Source organism: Pomacea canaliculata, linkage group LG1, assembly GCF_003073045.1.
Source record: "Pomacea canaliculata isolate SZHN2017 linkage group LG1, ASM307304v1, whole genome shotgun sequence".
NCBI lineage: Eukaryota > Metazoa > Mollusca > Gastropoda > Architaenioglossa > Ampullariidae > Pomacea > Pomacea canaliculata.
The window spans coordinates 21,973,491-21,979,671 of record NC_037590.1 but is presented as its reverse complement, the minus strand read 5'-3'; positions in this window follow the sequence as shown (position 1 = coordinate 21,979,671).

Below are 6,181 nucleotides of genomic sequence, written 5' to 3'. Positions count from 1 at the left end.
AAACTACAGGTGCAATGTATAATTAACTGTTTTGATTGGACAGGTTCCGCTGGGACGGTGACAGCCTCGTATGCACTTGCTCTGGTCCTTTCGACAATCATCTTTCTTTTCAACTGCAACGTCATCGAGAACCTCAGATGGCCTTTTACCGTTGAGGCGTAGAAGGGGAGATGGATAACGACGACTTCAGGACCGTCTGAAGGAAAAAGGAAACAATTTCAAGACCGCACTGTGATGATGGCTTCTTGGGTGTAAGATATACTTCGCAAAAGTGGGTCAAAATCCACTGGAAACCCTTATATATCTTACTTTACACTTTCAAGGGATAGAAAAGGGTGGGTTTAAGTGAAAAACTGGTAAAGTTAAGTCAGGAGCTTCTTGCTTTCTTTTAGCTGCAGTCAGATCCAAGGGGTTAACAGTTATCACTCTCATAAACTGACTCGGTACCAAGTCTGTGATACCGTCCCCTCACGGGTTCCTTTTTCCTTTAAATTATTTCGGTTACTCCGTGGTTAGAGATAAAAGTAAAATTAATTTCATCGATTAACAGGCTTCTTTTGTCAACTGACCGTAACTTCTCGACTGACCTTGGTATTGGCTTATAATATGATATACTAACCTACATCGTAACAAAGCAGAGCACTAACAGATGAGAGAGATGTTTCTTCGAATGCAGAAGGTTCTTCGTCAGCAAATTATACAAGGTGCTAACACACCTGTCAATGTTTTAACAGCAAAGTGTTAACAAAATCGGTCAGTATTAAAGCAACAAAATGCTAATAACAGCTGTCAATGTTATAACAACATATATCCTGCCCTATGCTCTCTCCTATGTTGAGAATTGTCGATAATGTATTACTTCCGTATCCTGCCTGTCTGGAACTATTTATTATGTTTATTACTGACAGCCATTGACACGATTGTATAACCAGAGAGAAGGCTTGTGAAGAACTCATCAATCTTAACTGTTTTGCATCGTGCAGCAAAGAACATATAACAAAGAATACGTAGCTGTGATAAAATATTTTCTATTATGTGCTTTTGCCTTAAACAATTGTACAGAAAAATGTGTCATGTTGACAGTTGTTACAGAATACTTAGGCAAAGCTCCTAGAAATGTTATAATTTATTTTGCGAACGTCATTTGTTGAATTTTAGTGCGTGTGTGCGTGTGTATGTGTGTGTGCGCTCGCGCGTGTGCGAGCTCAAGGACTTTTCAGTGAAGAATGGTAGACGTCGAAGGAGAAATAAGTATTATTGTTTCCTGTCATAGACTTAATTTTTACTAATATTTTTAAATATATCTTTTCCCGTCTTTCATCGTTAGTATTTTTTAATATTTTAAAAAATTAATAAAATATTCCTTCATGCTAAATTTCGGATTAGAAGTAGCTGTTAATGACACAAACATGTCTCTTTGTACAAAAGCAGTCACCACTTCGAGTAATTTTTTTTTGGAGTTTTTGCTTAACGATATCAACGAAGAACCATATGGTATACATCATATATCTGAGTATTTCTATGATACTATCTTAAGTCCACAATTAAATTAAGATTCGACTCATAGAGATACAATGAATTCCCTCATTTTCGTTGTTTTGAAGCGAATGGATTTGTAATGTTCATTTATATACATGTATATATACCGTAAATTTCGGATTGCCGCGACTTTTTTTCCCAACTTTAAACCCTACGGCTTTTTCAGATTTCGATTAGTTTTTCGATGAGCTCCTTGTCACAGTTTTACCTGTTCACAGTTTTAAATCAAAGCCACATACAATTGGAAGCATTCAGATCACTTGCTCAAGCACACACGCTCCTCATGCCGAAAACGAGACGAAATGCCTACAACGCAACTTTTAACTTTTAAGGTGATCAACCTGGGCATTGAACAAGTTGTAGATACACTCAGTTGACTGGAATTTACTGTATGTAACCGTTTTTGAGACTAAAGCCACTTGGCTGTCATTGAGTGAGTTATGGCCGTGAGTTTGTGTGCACACGACATCTCGAGGTGAGGAGCGTCGATAATTACGATGAAACAGCCCGGTGTGCAGTTCTGGCGACAGCTGATGGCTGTCACATTTTTACTGGCAACTTTTATTGTCCTTTGAGTTTCTGGCAGTTTAGTGAATATGTGTAATGCCTTTTATGTTTCGTTGCTACCATGTTTTCACAATGTTGTTAGCTACGGTGATTCATCGGATTAGCTTTTTAATGATACATTCTCAGCACATTTGGTATAAACTACTGTAAAATGCATTCTGTGATATTTTTATGAGCAAATTTTTAAACTGAACAGCAAATACACATGCAATGGTTGGCTTCGTTTTTCTGTTCAAATCTCAACTGACCAAAGAACGCAACAGTATGTTTAAAATGGTTTCAGAGAGATGGCTTTTATTAATTTTTGCTGTCCTACAAATGGGAGAAATGCTATATAGCTATATACAATAATATATATATAATGGCTATATATGTAACTGTGTAACTGATAACCAGTCAGTTTCCATATACGTCCGTGGAGATTTGTAGTTTCAAATATTTTTCTGGAATTTTTCATTTTGAAGTTTATTGAAGTTTGAAGATTATTCCGTTTGCGAAGTTGAGCCACATAATACCTTGTATTGTTGTACATGTTGATATTTGAGACAATAATTATATGCAACTGTTTTGAGTCAAATACTGAAATTCTACTTTTTTTCAAAAATGTATGTTAGGCAGCATGCATGACAAAAACTCAATTTTCTTTTTTTTTCTGGCCTGTCATTATGAGGTTTATAATTACTCGCAAGGTGGTTGATTTACAGAGACATATATTACCATACATTTTTGCAAAACCATAATGTCCAACATGCTTTTTTTTTATTTTTTCATCACTTTTAGAAAGTTCCCGATTTTTTGTCTTTGTGTAATGTTTATATGTTAACCTTATACATGTTCACACCACCAAATGATGCATTCTGCTGACTTTTGCTATAACTCTACAGAAATAAAAAGCCACTTCTCTCTACATTTTAATGTCACCTCGACCTACCGCAGGTCGTGCCTGTAGAACTAACGTGTCGCGGACCACAAACTTCATGCACGTAAGTTTTATGGAACGCTTATAAAACTGGAGAACTAGGGCTGTATAATCATTTGTATCTCACTTCACATAAAAGTGTTCAGCCCCTAAGACATGAGAAGGTAAACAGTTACTATGAACATCTTTAGGTATATAAGCTGAGATATATTATCATCACAACCCAACCCTAGGCTCGCTCGGGTCATAGTCTATGAATCTGTGCTGAACATGCTGTCTGACACATGTCTTTGCCCATTATTTTTGCATCTTATGTATAAAAACCCCACACATTTTCTGAAGAAACAGCTATTATCAGTGAGGTTAATGCATACTTTAAAAACCAGATTAAGACACCGTGGATCAATAACTTTCAATACATACAATTATTTTCTAGCCAGCATAGTTGGTGGTATTCCGAATGTAACATTTCTTTGTCACAGACTGAAGATTGTGGAGATGAAGAACATTTTCACCCACGCAGAGAAAATATTGAGATGTTACCTTTCGAACGGTTGTATTTATGTCACAAAAAAGGTTTAGTCCGTCCGATGCCCACATTATTTTTTGTATAATACTTCTATTTCACACAAGTTAATAAATGTTTTGTCTTGCAGGACAAAGTGGCTGTGTTTTTTCTTGCTAGATGAATGACATACACCGCATATGACACGCACGCAAGGACGCTCACATTCTCTCGTCTCTCTCTCTCTTTCTGGCAGTTAATATTTAAACAAAAAAGATTCACGAGAAAAAAAAATGATAAAAAGATCTCTACCAAGATTTGCCTTGGTTAAATTATTTCATCAAATTAATTTAACCCTTGTTCTTTCTTTCTCTTTGTACCAGCGAGTTCTGACCTCTTGTAGGTAGCAGGCAGCAGATAATCAACTATTGTGATGTGTTATAACAAACTGTCTGTACTATAACATTTCCCTTGCTGTGATAATATCACGGCCCAATCCTGTGATAATACATACCTCAAAGACTACGTAGTTAACGCAAAAAATAAAGTTTTTATATCTTCGGGGCACACTGAATTAATTTTTATTTTATTTTCTTGATGACAGCTTGCTTAGGATACCAGTCGTTGGCCATCTTAAATGTATCACATATCCTTTTCTTAAAAATCAAACCCTAATGAATAAATTAGACCTCCTTTCCTGAATTAGTCCCTTTTTTTTTTTTTTTTTTTTTGTCTGTTTCGTGCTATTTGGTCGATTTTCTATCTAAAAGTTATTATGAGTAAGGGAGAAAAGGATGATTAGGAGAAAAGTAGGCACTAAAAGTAAAGTATGAAAAGAAAGCCCACAGCGTGCAGAAAACAACAGATCGATGGAAGGAGTTCAGCTAAAGTGCAGCAGCAGATGTGTGAGGTTCACTGTGTGCACTGCAGCACTGCACTCAATGGCAGGCGTGCAGCAGATGGTCTCGTGACATATCTCATACTTTTTCCTACAGTACACACCTTCGTACGATGCGACTATCGGCTGCTGCAACAGATGGGCAGGAAAGGCACTCGACCAGAGGCCGGGCATTTATGGCTGACACCAAAGTATGGGAAACACAGCTGCTGGAGTCCTTTTGCCTCTTTTTGTAATTTATCCAATTTTGCCTTTACTACTTTTTTTCACTCACGTTGACTAAGGGGCTTATGGGAGGTTTGTTTTAATTTTTAAAAATGCACTGTTGTTGACCAACAACATCCAAGATAGTTTAATGTTTAATGCGCATATATATATATCCCTCTCCTAATTCTCCTCATAATTATCACTACCACAACAAAAAGATCATTTCATTCTTGCACTGCATAAGGATTGGGTGGGGTCATTGTTGTAGGTAGGATTCGCTTTATTCCGTTTCCCTGGCTCAGTCTTCGTATGACGGTGATACATTTTACAAGATTTTATTGTACTGAATCTGTACCATCATTTTCTTCTTCTTCCTCAAATCACTCTTACTCCCTTGCTCATCACAGAATCTTTTCATTACTGCCGAATTTTTGCCGTTAAAACTAACAAACTTAGCCTGTGCAGGTCAAACTATAGGTAAAGAGGAAAGACTTTCACTTCGTACGGCATATGAATAAACGTCAGAGCAAGGGACAATACTTTTGCGTACATTTCTCTTTCACAAATGAGAGTTGTCTATCTTAGCACACTGCGTTTGTAAAGCAGGCGAAAAATCAACCAGACTTCTAAATGTTGCAATAAACAAATCTAGCACATTTTTAAATGTGCTTAAAAGCCTATATTTCATCTTAAATTAATGTTATTTTTGGCTGAAAGAAGACTGGTGACTGCAGGTATCGATCTTCCACATAATTCAAACCAAAATAGTTCGTCCTAGTGGCGAGGAAAAAACAATTCTTTTGAATCGTGACGCACACATTCTGTATAAGTTATTAGCCACACTGTGTGGTGAGCAGGCACAGGAAAACGAAACCCGCTGCTGATGATCGTTTTGTTAACGAAACACAAAGCAGCGAAGACAGATGAGATTGAACTAAAGGTTCTGGACCCTGGCATCCTGATAAAACCGGAAAAGACTGAACATGGAAACAAATGAAAAGCAGCCAGCAATTGCTTTCACCATATTCCGGAATGGCTATCGGAACTAGTGACCGGAAGGGCAGGCTAGTTGATGTCTTTAGGTAATGTTTGCTTTATCAATGACAGGTTAAGTCCGCTGTCATTTTGACGACCCTACAAACTTACAGGGTTATTAACTTTCCGTGTAGACCCCCAACACCAACACCCCTATCACCACCACCACCACCCCTATCACCACCACCACAACCACCACCACTACCACCACCACCACTACCACCACCACCACTACCACCACCACCAGCCGCCTGCTTTAGAATTTTAAAATGTGAGTTAAAACTGATTTTCTAAAACCAGAAATAAGTCTGTTTAATTATTTTTCGTGGCTGAGGACCAACGTATGGCCGACGTACTTCGTTCTCGTGATTATACGGCGTTTTGACGTGGCGTCTACTTGGTGCTGCAAACATCTGCTGCTGGCCACAGCTAGCCTCACATCTGATATCCTAGTCGCTACTGCGTAGTTCCGGCGATTAAGCCATAGACATAGTTGTTTAAGTTTTTTCTG